Here is a 17,131-nt window from a genome sequence, read left to right on the forward strand (position 1 = left end):
AAAAACTGACCTTTTTATCATTCTGTAATGCTTATTTCTGATAATCTTTTTTGATCTGAAGTCCACTTTGATGTTAATATAGCTACTACATCTTTCTTTTGATTAGTGTTTGCATGGTATATTTTTCTCATTCTTTTATGTTTTACCTATCTTTACCTCTCTAATTAAAGTGGATATCTTGTAAAGAGTTACATTAGTCCATTTTCACACTACTATTAATAGAAAGATACTACCTGAGACTGGGTAATTTATAAACAAAAGAGATGTAATTGAGCCACTGTTCCCCATGGTTTGGGAGGCCTCAGGAAACTTACAATCATGGCAGAAGGTAAAGCAGGCACCTTCTTCACAAGGTGGCAGGAAAGGGTGTGAGCATGTGAAGGAGCAACTCTCAAACACTTATAAAACTATCAGTTCTCATGAGAATTCACTCACTATCATGGTAACAGCATGGGGTAAACTGCTATGATGATCCAGTCACCTCCCTCCCTTGACATGTGGGGATTACAATTTGAGATGAGATTTGTGTGGGGACACAGAACCAAACCATATCAACATTATATCATTGGAGCTTCTTTTTACACCCAATCTGACAATCTCTTAATTAATTTGTATATTTAGACCATTCACATTAAATATAATCATTGATATGATTAGGTTAAGATCTATCCTCTTGATACCTATAATTGATTTGTTCCATTAATTTTTTGTTTTTTTCCTCCCTTGTTTCTTTTCCTTCTCTTGGCAGAATAATCAGGCATTTGTTATTCTATTTTATCTCAACTCTTATTACTTATACCTCTTGTTAAATTGTTCAGGAGTTGGTATAGGATTTATACAATACAACTTTAATTGGAGTCTATCTTCAAATACTTTTATACTGCTTAATGTTTAATTTAAGGACTTCAAGAAACTTAAATAGTAGACTCCCAATTCCTCCTTCCCAAACTTTCTGTTATTGCTGTGATATATTTTACATTTTTTTTTTCTTAAATACACTCTACATTGCTACCATTGGTCAAAATAATTAGTTATTTTAGAACCATTAAAAATAAGAAAAAATGAATTTTATTTACTTTCATTTATTTCACCTCTAATGTGATGTGATTAATTTTTTTGTTTAGATCTAAATTTCTGTTTGGTATCATCTTTCTTCTTCCTCAATAACTTTTTTTTCTTTGCCATTTATTTTTGTATAGGTTTTGTACACTAAAATCAATTCTCTTAGTATTCGTCTGAGAAAGTATTTCTCCAGGTTTTTCTTACTTCATGTTTGAAAATTATATTCACTGGCTATAAATTCAGGGTAAACTTTTCTTTTAACAAGTAAATCATTCTTTCTGCACTATAAAATGTCTCATCATTATAATCTGGCTTGGGTAGTTTCTGGAAAGAAGATGGCTCCACATCTCATCTGTGTTCTTATATATGTAAAGGGTTCCCCCTTTCCGAACTGCATTAAGAACTTCTCTTTGTCTTTTGTCTTCAGCAGTTTGACTAATATGCATAGGTGTATTTTTGTAATATTTATCTTAATCAATATTCTCTGATCTATTTTGATCTGTGGTTTAGCATCAGTAATCTGGAAAATTCTATGTCATCATTTTTTCAAATATTTCTTTTGAATTATTTGGAATTATTCTATAACTAGTGAATGTTCTATTTTTATTTTCACACTTTTTTTCAACTCCAGTTTGGATAATTTCTAATGACTTTCTTCCACTTCACTGGTTCTTTCCTAGTCTATATCAAGTCTACTTATGAGCCTGTTGAGGACATTCTTAGCATCTGTTACTGTGTTTTCATTTCTAGCATTTTCATTTAATTATTTCTTACAGTTTTGAATCTCTGTTGGAACTTCCCATCAAATCATGCATGTCTTCTCCTGTTACATTAGTCTTTAACATAATAATCATAGATATTTTAATTTGCCTTTAAGTTTCAACATCATTGTCATATCTGAGTCTGGTTTTGGTGACTGCTTTGTCTCTTGGCATGTATTGCTTTATCTTGCCTTTTTGTAGCTCTTGATTTTTTGTTGAAAATGAGACATCTTGTGTTGGGCAATACAGTCTAAGGTAAATAGCATTTATGTTTACAAGTGGACATGCTTTTTCTTTTGTTAGACCTCTATTTTTCCTTCCTGCTGATTCTTTAATGTGCATGTTTAAATTCATTCAACCAGGAGTAGGGATTTACTTCGAGATTCTTGTTACTATCTTAGTCTCAGTGTTAAATAGGTTGCATATTCTTCTAATGATATCTTGTGTTTTGAGTGGCAGCTGGTTTGTCAGTGGGTTTTACTGAATTTCTGTTTCATCCTTAGCTTTAGGTCTTCCCTTTGCACTTTGGCATTCCAGTGGTTTTTATATTATTACTTTTTAAAATTAATGCTTGTTAACCGAGTGTTCTGGTTCACTCTAAGTCTTAGGCAAGTGCTGTGTCTCAGGTCTCAGGTATAACATTCTTTTATTATTATTATTATTTTATTTTTGAGACAGGGTCTCACTCTGTTGCTCCTACTGGAGTACAGTGGCATGATCTCAGCTCACTGCAACTTCCACTTCCCAGGTTCAAATGATTCTCCTGCCTCAGCCTCTGGAGTAGTTGGGATAACAGGCACCTGCCACCATGTCCTGCTAATTTTTGTATTTTTAGTACAGATGAGGTTTCACATTCTTGGCCAAGCTGGTCACAAATTCCTGACTTCAAGTGATCAGTCCACCTTGGCCTTGCATAGTGTTGGGATTACAGGCATGAGCCACTATGTCTGGCCCTCAGGTATAACATTTTTAATATTTCTCTCCATTTCTTAATTGTAGTTCCAGATCCAGCACATATTCCTGGTCTTTCTCCAAGGGTAGAGGGTTTTTTTTTCTTTGTTTCCTTCTTAGGCTAAAATGTATTTTTATATCTTAAATTGCCTCAGGGCAAAAGGATTGGTTGTCTTTCACTCCATAGATTTTGGCTTTTTTTCCCCCCCACAAAAGAGACAGGAAAGAAGGTTAGATATGTGCTTTTCCCACAGTAGCTGGTGTTTTCCTCTCTCAGAACGTCACCACAACACCATCAGACATGCTCTCTTGAGACTCTTACCAATCTTTTTGAGAAGCTGTGAGATCCATGGATAAAAGCTTGCAAGAAAGAGAGTATGAACTCCCTTATACAGGAGTCCTTATCTGTGGTTTTACTTCCTTTGGTTTCAGTAATCAACCATGGTCTATAGCTATATAGAGAGAGAGACCATATTTGTGTAACTATTATTATAGTATATTGTTATAATTGTTCTATTTTATTATTAGTTGTTAAATGCAACTCTGTCTAATCTATGAATTAACCTTGTATGTATAGGCATGTATGTATAGGAAAAACTTCGTATATATAGGGCTTAGTACTATCTGTAGTTTCAGGCATCTACTGGGGACCTTGGAACATGTCCCTTGTAGATAAGGGAGGACTGCTTTATTTTCATGTCTTATGGTTACATAATCTCTCACCAACCCCTACTCAGCCTCCACCAGTTTCTTAACTATTCTAGCTCAATTAGACTCACTGATATCTAACTGTGTCTGCCCCAGATAAGCAAGCACTTCACATCTCGTCTCTCTCAACAGGCATTGGCCTCTCCTTATATTTTGGATGATTGCTTTCCAGCAATATCAGCTTTCTGATGCATTCAAGAAATGTCATTAACTTGTTTCACTTTTCCCATTGCTGTTGTAAGCTTGGAGGCACAGCTCTTCCTAGCTTTCTACATCCCAAGTAGAAACTAGAAGTTCCTTGTGCTATCATGAAAAAAACAAAGTGAACACTTTTGCTTCGTACAGAAAAGCAGAGAAAAAGTTCCTAAAGAAGTGAGTTGCTTTCTTTATCTAAAAAATTTTGAAATGTCCAAATATCTCTGTTTTTGCCTTGCATCCACTATTCCTTACATCCCCCTTGGATAGATAATTCAATCACATCAATATTATTATTAAGTTGTGTAAAATATTATGTTGATTTCATAGGAGAGGAGAGGGTTTACAATGCACATTACGATGATATTTACATTGCATTGCTCATGGTCTTCACAAATCCCATTAAACAACTGTCTTTTATAGTCCTTTCTTAGTTCCTGCATTTTATTTAAACAATGTCTTAGCTATTTTATGCTGCTATAACAAAATACGTAGACTGGGTAATTTATAAACTATAGGAATTTATTTTCTCACAGTTCTAGAAGTAGGGAATTGCAAGATCAAGGTGTCAGCGGGTTTGGTGAAGCCTGCTCTCTGCTCCTAAGATGGTGACTTGATGCTGTATCCTCTGGAAGGGAGGAATGAAGTATCTTCACATGGAAGCCAGTGAGCAAGCAGGCTTAGTGTTGCATGAAACCTCTTGTACAAGGGCCTAAATCCCATTTATGAGGGCTCCTCCCTCATGGCCTAATCATCTCTTAAAGGCCCTACCTCTTAAGGCTATAACATTGGCAACATCTGAATATTGGAGGGGACCCATTCAAATCACAGAAAATGCATATAGTCTTCCCTACTGAGTTGGTAAATTCTGATCTACTCCAGTACGTGTGAGCCCCACGGAACATAGTGCTTAGCAATTATAATGCCCCTTAGTTCTAACACCCCTTCTCCACTTCTTCGAAGACATTTGTTGACCGTTTATTGTTTCTGGTTTGCCTTTCAGGTTTTCTCTCAACCTTCAGTAATTTAATAAAGGATCTTTTTCAAATACACACAGTATCTTCCCTGAGAAGAATTCTGGGAAATAATGGAAATAGGGATTTTGGAAGAAAGAAAATCAGCCCTTTTGATAATCCCATGACTTAAACAAATAATGTGGGAGAAATACCCCTCTCAAGTGGCGTGTATGTACCGACTGTTGGCTCAATATCAGAGTCACCGGTTGGGAGTGTAAGAATCTGATCTGAGTATGGCTTGATGAGTGTCACAGATTCGTTTGTGAAATGTTGCACCCGATAGAGGGGACAATCTGGTTTGAAATTTTTCCTCATTGGCATCATCATAAGGTATGATTTGTTTTTAACAACTTTCATATTTGTGCACAGCTCCCACAACCCAAAAGAAAAAAAAAATCTTACCTTTTCTCAGTAGTTTGGAATATTGGGGATTCTTTGTATGCTTTTGCATATAGTCTTTTGTGCTCTTTAGAAGAAAAATGACAAATAGATAAGGTAAAAATAGCTTAGTAAAAGGTAACAACTGACATTCAAGGTTTAACAGCCTTTCCCTCCTCTAACATCTTGCAAAAGATATAATACTGTCTCACTGGCTCAGTGACATATCCCAAAGCATTTGAATTTTTTTAAAGAAGGTCTTGGGATAAAGGAAGTCATTCTGCATCATCACTTGGGATTGTGGTATTTAAAGGTCATCAGAAAAGCATCTTCCTGACACATAGCATCAATGGCAACCTCTTGGTATATGAGCGATGATAGTATATTGTTAAAAGCATTGTGTAACAAATTGAAATAAGAACGTTTGTCATTAAATATTTTCTGCTGGCTTGTACAACTGTAAAAGATTAAATGTGGTATTTATTCTTCTGTGAATATTCCTATCAGAGCTTCATCTTTACAGAGGTATCTTCTGTGGAGATATAACAACCTTGAGTAGCTGCATAGTATTACATGTAATTATGCCTTTCCACGGGCTTCTGGGTAATAGGACATTACTTTTATAAAATCATCTGTAAACAGTGTTATTTTTGTAAAATGGTAAATTAAAGAAATTTTTAGATGATCTTTAAATATGAATCTAGGAATTCCAGAAATATCTCACAGGAAAGAAGCAATTGATGAAGAAATTAGGATAAGTTAAAAGATCAGCAGTTTCAGTGTATCTTCCCTGAGTAAAATTTTAGATCTTGTTAAGTTCTACTTTACAAATAATACAGTTTATTTTGCCAGATAAAATTACGTTGGGAATAAGAAGGTTGTGAGTTTTCACATTTCACAAAGGTCATCTGAGCAAATTAAAATAGTATTGTCTACATGAGAAAATTTTCCCCCCAAATTTTCCATTTAACCTCTCTGTATTGAAAAAAAATAGTTTAAAAATGAAGAATTTAGAATGGGTTATAATTGTTAAAGATAATTCTAACTCTGAAAACTTCACAGTTCCATTATAGTCCAAAATATTGTTTACTATCTCATTATTTTATATTAGATATCAAAACCTGTAGCAATTTCCTTAAGATATTTTCCTCTATTGTTGACTATTCCGTAAATTAAAATGTGTCAACTTTTTCACAGTTTGTGAAATTGACTGAAATAGCTTGGGTCCTGGAGAAGATATGTACCACACTCAAAGTTTAATTGAAGAAAGTTAAATGAAGGAAACATTTGGAGCGGTATAATCTAAGTTAAGAGAACAAATGGGGAATGAAGGCTGCATGAAGCCACTGCCACCTCTAGGCTGCAAGGCACAACGATGAGGGCGATGTGTTACAGGAACCTGTAGATGGCTTGGAGCTCTGAGAGGGGAACACTCACCTCGCCTCCTTCAGAAACTGTAACCCTGCTACTCAGCCACTGCCAGAACCAAGTCAAGAAAGGATAGGGGAGGGAGAGAGATACTCCAGCTTTTGTTTTCCCTTGACTTTCCTTGGTTAAACCCAACTACAACCACAGGAATAGGGTACCTGAGAGAAGCAACTTGTAGATATCAGCCACACAGGGCACAAAATAGGCAGAGATTGGGAGGACATGGATATAAGAGAGGATGGCATAAGAATGTTTAAGTATATTATCCACTTATGAATGAGATCGTGTGTGTGTGTGTGTGTGTGTGTGTGTGTGTGTGTGTGTGTTCATTCTCTTTTATATCAACTTGATCTCTCTGGATTTTGACCTCCCTATCTCCAAAGTGGTTTTCTGACTTACCATCTGTAAAGCCTCCACTTCTTTTTTCCCCCCACACTAAGACAGTACTTTATTTTGTAAATTTTGACCCATTACTTCTCCCATAATATGGTTTTTTCAGCTGTCAAGTGTACAAGGTGAAGAGAAATTTCAGTTAGACAGGGGCTGCACCTGGAAAATAAATTTCTTAAATTCCATAAACACATTTCACAACTGCTGGTTCCCCAAAGTCCATCTATGAACCCTAGGGCTGCCACTTCTTATTCCAGTTTCAAGCATTCCGTGTCTAACAACTCTCTCCTATATTTTCATTTCATTCACTCCAACATGTGCTCTGCAAGACTTCCCTGACCTCATTAAGACCTCATCTGACCCCTCGGTGTTCACTTTCCTCTTAATCTTGCTTAGATTCCCTGATTCTCATTAGAATCACCTTTTCTGCAAGCACTCTCAACTCCATTGCCTTCTCCCTTTTTCGTACTTACCCAATAGAACCCCAGTTCTTGTTGAACCCAAAGTTTCTCATTCCTCACATCTTGACTGACTCATCTCAACACTGCTAGAAAAATTACCACACAACCCAGATGGCTGATTACAATTATGGAATTACCAGAAACTTCAAATAGATACTTAAATAATGTTTTACAAAACAGCAATAATGTATAAAAAGAATCATCTACTTGTCTGTGTACTAAGAAATCCAGAGGCAGGCAGCTGCTGGATGACTTTGGGACTGAACAATGTCAAGATGCTGGGTTGATGTCTCCTGGTCTTTCTAACTGTTTCAAGATAGCAGCCACAGTTGAAAGCATGTGGTTCCATCTGACACAGATTCAAAGGCAGGACGTAGGAGGTTATGCTGCAAAGAGCACTTTTCCTCATGTAACCTCTCTCTCTCTCTCTCTCTCTCTCTCTCTCTGTCTCTGTCTCTCTCTGTTTTTTGTTTGTTTGTTTGTTTGTTTGTTTTTTGAGATGGAGTTTCACTCTTGTTGCCCATGCTGGAGTGCAAGTGCAATGGCGAGATCTTGGCTCACCACAACCTCCGCCTCCCAGGTTTGCACTATTCTCCTGCCTTAGCCTCCCTAGTAGCTGGGATTCCAGGCATGTGCCACCAGACCCAGCTAATTTTGTGTTTTTGGTAGAGACAGTGTTTCTCCACGTTGGTCAGGCTGGTCTTGAACTCCCGACCTCAGGTGATCCTCCTGCCTCGGCCTCCCAAACCCTCGCTTATTAAGGAGAGAAATTCTTTCTCAGAAGATACTCACTTATATTACATTGTCCTGAACTAGGCTTATGCTCATCCCTAGACCAGGGGCTAAGCCACCTTCCTTGAAGTCAAGTCTTCTCTGCCCAGTCCCTGAATGTAGAGAAATACCCTATTAGTGAAGATGCAGGAAATGCAGGAGATGGGAGAAGGATCACTTATGTGGACCAACATGTAATTGGGAGAGACAAATTCTGATATAAATACAATCTTTTTCTTGTGGGGCATGCTTACGTACATATGTACCCCCATATTCATAGCCACGGTGGCTAAGTTTTTGTAGAGTAAACTAGCTATAGCAGGAGTAAAAACTAGAAGTTCTGACAAATCATGCCAGTTTGTACTTATTAGTACCCACTTTTTGTCCTAGGTGCTGTAGGGGATATGAAATTTTTTCACAGTTAGGATTTGCCTCTAAATAATAATATTTAAACACAATCTTGCAGTTTATGATTCTAAATATTGCCTGGGCTTTTTTTCCTTCCTCAAAATGCATGAAATTCATTTGTGGATAAACACTATTTTTAATGAAGTTTGGATAGTTCATTTAAAGTGGAATGTGTGTGTGTGTGTATGTGTATGTGTATATATATATTCAATTTGGAATTTGCGTGAGTGTGTATATATATATGTATACATACGTATGTATACATATATACACACACTCATGCACAAATTCCAAATCGAATACATATATATGTATACATACGTATGTATATATGTATATATGTATACGTATATATATGTATATATGTATACATACGTATGTATACATATATATACACACACACACACACATACATGCAAATTCCAAATTGAATGTCTGTAAATGCATTTATTGTTAGTGTCTGTTGCAGGCTAGCACCTAACAATCTGCTGTAACGTCCATATTATTTGTCTAACTAGTATAATATTAAGACTGTAAAATACCTTGTAAAAATTGATTACATCTAGAGAAGATATCAGAATCTCCTTAAATTTCAGTGGTGAGAGTTATTCATTTCTAGTGGCGTGTGGATTGTCACTGACGCTAGTCTTACCTAAACATTTCCAGTACCACCACCTGTTATCAAATTAAAGATAAGTCTAAAGCAAATGCTAATTTCCTAAAAGGCACCTCCAGTAAGGGAAATGGATCAGGTGTAAGTGCAGGATCGAAGGGCCTTACTTGTTTTGAATTCTCACAATAAGTGAATATCAAATAAATGTTACTTCCTCTCTTGGCAAAGATTTGTAACCCGTAATTACATTGATACATGTGTTATGTCAATGGCAGCAGTGGAATTCATAGTATTTTTATGTGAAATGCACTGTTTTATTGCATTAATTCACATTTAATGTGTACACAGTAATAACCATAAAGCATGATAACCAAAGTTATATATTTTCTTCAGAACATTCATTTAGAGAGCTTTCAAAAGAGTCTGAAGAAATTAAAATATCAGTCAGTTTACCTGCAGGATATAGAGCAAAAGCAGAAAGCAGTATAATATCTTTTACAAGCCAACATTCCTCCTCACATAATTTCCTTGCTTCTAGCTGATAAAATACAATAGTCATAACCCTGTACATATTTTTTTAACTATCGTACACAAAACAAAGGTTTCTGAAGTGAAGGGAAATATGCCTCTTTCAGTAAAATTGCATTACTCACATGATTACAAGCAGGAGGGTTGAAGGCAAGAGAAAGCAGTGAATGTGGAAGTCCCAAAGCCCCTTTCCTGGTAATGGACCACAGAAAGATGATGCCCATAAAAGCAGGAAGTCTCATATAAGAGGAAGTGGAGGCCCAGAGGATGGCAAGAAATAACAAATGAGCAGGTACCTAGAAAACAGGACAAGAATGAAAAATCTTGGTTATATTGAGGGCCAAAAACAAAACGAGAGAGGAGGAAGACATAATGTTTTAAAGGCTGTGAAAGAGGAAACCAAGTAATGGATGATTAGAACTTAGCAAACACAAAATGATTCTAGAAATATAGAATGCTGCCTATGTCTTTTTTAAAAAAATTCTAAGGCTTGGATATTCTTGCTTCCCAATACGCTGTGCTAGTATTCATACAAAAGTTAACTGTTCCAAATTAAGGCATGCTTCAGGACCTAATTCAAATCCTCTATCCTTCAAGAAGACTTCCATGGCAATCGCAAAACCTACTGATTCTTTGCTTAGTTGAATTTTTTAAACTTTATATCATTTATACAATTTCTTCATTAATTCTTTAATTTGTTCGATCTTTATGAAGCACTTTCTCCATAGATAGATGGATATGGCTTCTATTTATAAATGAATTATGTTACAATTAAGATGGGGATAGTAGTCATGTGTCTGTAGTGGGATATTTTTGTCATTGCTTAAAAGCATTTTTAAAAATGCAAATCATACATAATTTTTTTAAATGTAACCAAGAACAAAAGTATAAGAAAAAGTAAAGTCTCTTTCCTCCCCACAACCTTAGTCTCACTCATCAAAATAACCACATGCTATTTTCTTGAGTATACATATATAAAAACAAAATACACATATTTGTATATGCCTTTCTAAAAACATGGTGGCATATTGGCATATGCCTTTTTAAAAATCCAAAGACATGGAATCTATACCCTTACACACATATGGGCATATGCTATTCTGGACATTGCATTTTTTTTCTTAACTCTCTGTCTTCAAAGTTGACAGACATTGAAATATCATGGCCGACCTTGTCAGCTGGTCTTTGTCATCAAATCTGTCTCCTCTCCTTCCTAGGTTTACAATGGACTATGCTTCTAATACTCCCTTGCAGTTAGGTGAGGCCAATTGAGTGAGATCTAGCCAGTAGAATCGCAGTGGAAGTGATGTGTTCCTCTTTTAGATGAGGTCCATAACAGTATCCATTCACAATCCTTTCCCCATATTCTGTCAGCAGGATGTTGATGATCAGGACAACCATGAAATCCAGATGTTGAAGGTGGTAGAGCCTCCATCAGCCTGGATGTCCACAGGACTGAGGTGAGCACATACCCTTGAACTCCCTAATCTGTGACCTGAGCACTTGCATTGGGCTATAGCATGAGTGAAAATATCAAATTTCATCACATTAAGTCACTGACATTCTGGAATCAGTGTCAGTAGTTCCTGTTACCACAACCTATACACATACATAGAGATAGCTAATTGTTTTTAATGTCTGAGGAGTGCTTGATTTATTGTTGGCAAGAACCATTATTTATTTAAGCTACCCCTAATTGGTAGGCATTCAAATTGCTAGCAGTTTTTATTATAAATGATGCCATGCATAATCTTTACATACACTATTATTTCTGAGTGTCTCCATAGGATAAATTCCCAGCAGTAGAACTGTGGATCATGGGTATCGACTCTTAAAACACATTGGTGCTTTGACAGCTATGCTGACTTCTCCTTGAAAATTATTTATAGTGATTTTGTTTCCTTCAACAGTGTTTAAAAGTGTTTCCTTTTACATATCATCATGGACACTTAGGTGTTATAAAATTATTAACTTTTTGCAATCTAGTCAGTGGAAAAAAGATTTCATTGTTTGGATTTGCATTTTTAAAATTTAGAGTGAGACTGTGTATCTTTTCATGTGGTTTTGGCCACTTAGATTTCTTTTTCTGCAACCTGAATTCTTGTACCCTTCGTAGAGTTAATCTAAAGAGCTATTTGTCTTTCTCATGTTGATTTATAACACAACTATAAGCTGCCTAAGAGAGATTACGTAGATATTTCTTTGTTTAACTCCCAGCACAAGAGCTAATATTTGAGCAGTTTTTGGATAGTTAAAAAAGATTTACAGTTTTTAAAATTCTTACTTTGACTGTATAACTATTATCCTCTGGATTTTGTGGAAGAGGAAATGGGGACAGAAGGGAGTTAAGTGGCTTGCCAAGGCCAAATAACAACTGAGTGTTAGAGCTGGGTAAGGACCCAGAATTTCCAGCATGAGATTGCGAACTTTCAGCGAGTATTTTTCTGTATATACCTACTAGATTTCTAAACTAAAAGTGCCCAATATGTTAATCATAATCATCTAGCATCCATTATTCATTATCAATTAGCATTAAATATTCACAGATAAATGGTACTAGCAATTAAGTAAAATGCCTTACAGGGAGCATTCTTCATAGACACCTACAGAAAACATTTTAAAATGCAACCTTTTTTTAAAAAAAATGCCCAGCACCAAGATCTAGGTGAATTTCTAACAGTAGTCACTGGTTGATTCCAAGTATAAAAATAAAAAAATAAAAAAATGGTAAATCCTACTTCATTCACTTATAATTCATATAAGGGTGTATATTATGTTTACTTTATGCTAGGTGCTTGGAAAACTATGAAGAACAGGTAAGTTCCAGCCCTAGGGGAGCTTAAATGGTTTTTTTTTTTTTTTTTTGGAGAAAATTTTGAAGCAAAAGTATAACTAAAATACAACCCAGAACTTTTCTATAGTTATCCGCAGAGTCCTACGGGACACTTAGAAAGAAGTTGGTAATTGCATTTGGAATTCCTGGGAGCAGGTTTGCTCAAAGATGACGTTTGATCTGGATATGAGCAGATGAGTAGTTTTCCTGCATATGAGATTTTAGATGTTTTGCTGAACATCAAGGTGTTATTTTGATAATTAGGTATCACCTATATCACAAAAAAATGTCCTTAGACATGTGAATAGAGTAGGTCACCAGTGTCAGATACCATTTGGAATGATTAGTTCCCTGCACTTTGAATTTAGAAGGTGACAAATTGTCCTATTTGTCATTGTATGTCCAATGTCCACAGCACAGAAGGACTTCATAAATATTTGTTGAATTAAACTAAATTGAATTGAATGGGTTCCTGGGATTTGCATATACTATTCTTGAGGCTAACTAGAGCTTAGAGTGAGAAGAAGTGCTATGTCATTAGTTGTATCTTCTGATGAAGCAAAATCAACTTAGAAGGAAAATAACTGAGAGCAAGGATGATATCACATATCTCCCAGTGGCACTAATTCCATTTTAGTGGCTGTGAGTGGGTAAAAGAGTAAATCATTTGTGGCAGAAGTTAGCTGCTCATCAATGACTGACACCCTGCCCCCACTGCACCCCCCCACAAACCCGTTGTTCAGAGTCTGTAATTGTTGGAGAAAAACACTGTCTTACCAGGACTACATGTTCCAACCTCTTTAGCACGTAGGTGGGCCCTTGTGGCTAGTCCTCACCAATGGAATGTGGGTGGATTCATGTGTGTCACTGATGGTGCCTGGTGCACATATGTGTCCAGCTTCCAACTGCTGGCACCTGCATTTCTTGTCTTGAGGACTTCCTTACCCTCTAGGGCCTGTCTTGCCCACTCACATAAAGGAATTGAAAGCACCTGAGAATTAAATCCCTCTGGGAATTTTTCTAAACAAATGATTGACAAGATTGATATAAACCTATCTCCTTTGTGCTTTGAAAGGGATAATTCTGAGCCATGTGATCCACCCTGTTTCCCAGAAGTTCCCCAACAGAATCAAGATCTGATTGCCCACGGTGGTGCCTTGCTTGGTAACACGCTTGCTACTTGCCTTTTCTTTCCCCTTGCTCTTCTTCCATCACCCTGCTGGCCCTCAGATCTCTGTCTCTGAGTTCCCTCTTGGACCATCCAATCTAGGGCAATACATTTTCCCCTAGATACCAAGTTTTTTTTTTTTTTTCTCTTGTTTTACTTTCTGATTTGAGTACAACCTTTAGTGGCTTTCTAGAAAGGGCCAGTTGAAGGAATACTTTTTGAGGTCTTCTGCATCAAAAGGCAGCAATCGCACTGGATTTATGGTCTTTACTCTCATGCTGGATTTATAATTTAGTTTCTGCATAAAATGATTAATATAGTAACTATATAAAAGAATTATTATATGAAATTAAAATAATTTTCAAAATTATTTCCTGTTTAGCTTCCAAGTAAGTTATTCCACTGCTTGCCAGCTTCCAGTGTTGCTTCAAGAAGTTCAATGTCATTATAATCTTTGATCTTTTGTATGTGATATTGTGTCCCTCTGAAAGATTTCAGAATCTTTAACAGGATTTTCTGCAGTTTAATAATTGTGCGATCTAAGTACACAAGGAAATCTTACAATCTGGAGTCTCTTGCCCATCAAATCTGCGAATTTTTTTCATATTATTTTTATGATTTCCGCCCCTTTCTTTTATTGTTCTCTCACCCTGAGACTCATGATGGATGCTTGGACTCCTGACTGGCTCTCAGATTTCCTTTATTTTCAATTTTTTTTATTTCTTTTGTTTATTAAGTTTTATAGGAGGATTTTGTCATTCTAGTTACCAGTCTTTCTTTTCTTTTTTTTTTTTTTTTTTTTTTTTTTTTTTGAGACAGAGTTTCGCTCTTGTTACCCAGGCTGGAGTGCAATGGCACGATCTCGGCTCACCGCAACCTCTGCCTCCTCGGTTCAGGCAATTCTTCTGCCTCAGCCTCCTGACTAGCTGGGATTACAGGCACGCACCACCATGCCCAGCTAATGTTTTGTATATATTTTTTTTTTCAGTAGAGATGGCGTTTCACTATGTTGACCAGGATGGTCTCGATCTCTTGACCTCATGATCCACCCGCCTCGGCCTCCCAAAGTGCTGGGATTACTGGTGTGAGCCACCGCACCCGGCCCAGTCTTTCTATTATTTTAAGTCTGATATCACATGTTTGATTTCAAAAATCTGCCATTATAACCAGAAATCTTGGAATTATAACATCTGGATATGTGTGTGTGTTTTAGGGGAGGGTTTGAGAGGAGAGGAGGAAGGACGAAATGTGACTTCAGGCTGCAAACCTCCTATGGACCAAGGTTCAGTAGCCAGGGAGACTTTTCTTGCCCACCTTACCGCAGCCCAAAAACGTCGTCACTGCCAGTAATAATTATTGTCCTTGTCAGTGTCTAGTCAGGAAAATAGAAGTAACTCTAGTTATTTCAAACAAAGAGAATTTAACAAAGTGAATTATTTAGCAAAGTATTGGAAGGACTAGGTAATCAAGAAGGGAGAAGATGAGATGTTATTTGGAGATTAATCCCTGAGTAGCCTCTAACCCGCTGAAGCCAAGGGACAAAAGAAATAGTGGTGTTTCATGGACCCCACCAGGGCTGTGCCGCTCACAGTGCTGCAGTGTTTAGTATCACAGCTGTTATCAAAATCACCACCAACATGGCTCTGCAGGAAGCCAGAAGCCTGCACTCCTGCTGACCCTCAGGAGCCCTGGAGCCCAGTGTTGCTGTTGCTGCGGAGACTGCCGGAGACCACAGTTATTTGTTTCTGCTGCTGCAGCTGCCATGACCATGCACGAATGCAGCACCTGGCAGTCACCTAGAGTTGCTTGCCATTTTCACTGCGATGGCAGCTGCTGCAATCAGAGTCAATGAGCTCACCTTTCTAAGGCTTTTGGGATTCGACTGCTGTCACTTCCAGAGCCAGAAAAAAAAAAGGAAGAGAAAAAATATGACCTATTGTTTCTCCCGACTTTTATTCCTCCTCCAATATCTCCCGTTGGTTAACAGAGGTTAAACAGAAACGAACTTGCTGGGGGTCTGGGTAGCATTACTTTCAGGCAGGAAGGTTGAAAATGAAGTTGAGAGTCAAAAGGCAAACAACGAACAACTGCATTCTGTGCACTCATCAGGTTTCAGGACTGTTCCTACATTACCTCATTTAATCCTCACAACAATCAACAACAATTATTGACGGTAAGTAAGTTATTAACACATTTTATATGAAAGACTTAAAGATGTGGAACAGCTTGTCTAAGATCACATAGCTAGGAAAATGGATTCTAACTCAAGTCATTCTAAGTCTTGAGCCCTCACCCATTTTACTTTCTACAAATCTTCTATGAACTACCTACCCTCATGCCTCCCAGCTGCCTTTAGCAGTGTAGTCCTCTTCTGCATTTATGACTACCGTAAGTCTTCTACCTTCCAGCCCAAGGAAAATCCCTTCTGCTTTTATGATAGCCTTTCTCAAAGGGTCCCAACAGTGGATGGATTGTCCTATATGATAGATAGATGCAATCTTCTTGACCTTTGCCACTCAGAGTGTGGTGCATGTACCAACAACATTAGCGTCACTTGGGAAGTACGAAAAGTACTGATGCTCAGTCCTTCTCTCCCTCTGTTCCCAGACCTATTGAATCAGAATACGTATTTTTAACAAGAGCCTCAGTTGATTCTTATGTTCCTTAAAGTTTGGGAATGACTGATCTCTGTCGTTTTTCTCTCCTTTCTGGGAGGGGAAGAAAGAGATGATGACATGGGAGTCATGGTGGTGGGGTGACTGGGAATCACTGGTCTCTTGCAAATTCTGCTTTAACTTTTAGATCAATCCACTTTGCCAGATTTGTTTCTTCATATTGCTGATTTTCTTTCAGGCAACGCATTACCTCTGTTGTAAGTCTGGCATATTTAAGGAATCCCATTTTATTAGATGGATCTGCCCATAAAGTGTGAACTAGTCAGGATCTCTTTTACAAGTCCCTAAACCTCATATAGTCCAGGTGTCTGAAATATAACTCAATGCTTCTGTATATGCCGTGATCATGACAAAGGAGAATCATATCCTCCATAATTCTAAGATAGCAGAAAGTTTGTTTTATCTGGATCTGCTATTCTGCCCAGTTCCATGACATGCACCTGCAGTTTCAGCTGATCAGGAGGGTGAGGCAAGAGGATTGCTTGAGTCCAGAAGTCCAAGGCCAGCCTGGGCAACATAGCAAGACCCCATCTCTTAAAAACAAAATTAAACAAGATATGAAAATATACACCTAGTCCCTTTACCCATCTGAATTCCTACTCTGATTGCATTATTTATTTTCTATAGATGGGAAACAGATGGTCATCTACCAGTAAGCAAAGAGAAATGAGAGAACATGTCCTCGGCTACTCTTATTTTCTTCCATTTCTTGTTCTTTTGCCTGATATATACATGTAATGTCAGTCTCCCAAGCCCTGCCTGCTCCTCCGCCATAGGAGATGGAG

General features: G+C 37.3%; 1 protein-coding gene across 3 annotated transcripts in view; it reads left to right on the forward strand.

The window, feature by feature from the left end:
- The window catches only part of RARB (retinoic acid receptor beta), a 1,029,560-nt gene that overhangs the window by 232,698 nt on the left and 779,731 nt on the right, over nucleotides 1–17,131 (forward strand). For all 3 annotated transcript variants that reach the window (XM_074405735.1, XM_074405733.1, XM_074405734.1), the window contains exon 3: nucleotides 11,045–11,130. The gene's annotated coding sequence lies outside the window, so the exon portion shown is untranslated. The remainder of the gene's footprint in view (nucleotides 1–11,044; nucleotides 11,131–17,131) is intronic.

This window comes from Saimiri boliviensis, chromosome 9 (assembly GCF_048565385.1).
Source record: "Saimiri boliviensis isolate mSaiBol1 chromosome 9, mSaiBol1.pri, whole genome shotgun sequence".
In the NCBI taxonomy this organism is placed as follows: Eukaryota; Metazoa; Chordata; class Mammalia; order Primates; family Cebidae; genus Saimiri; species Saimiri boliviensis.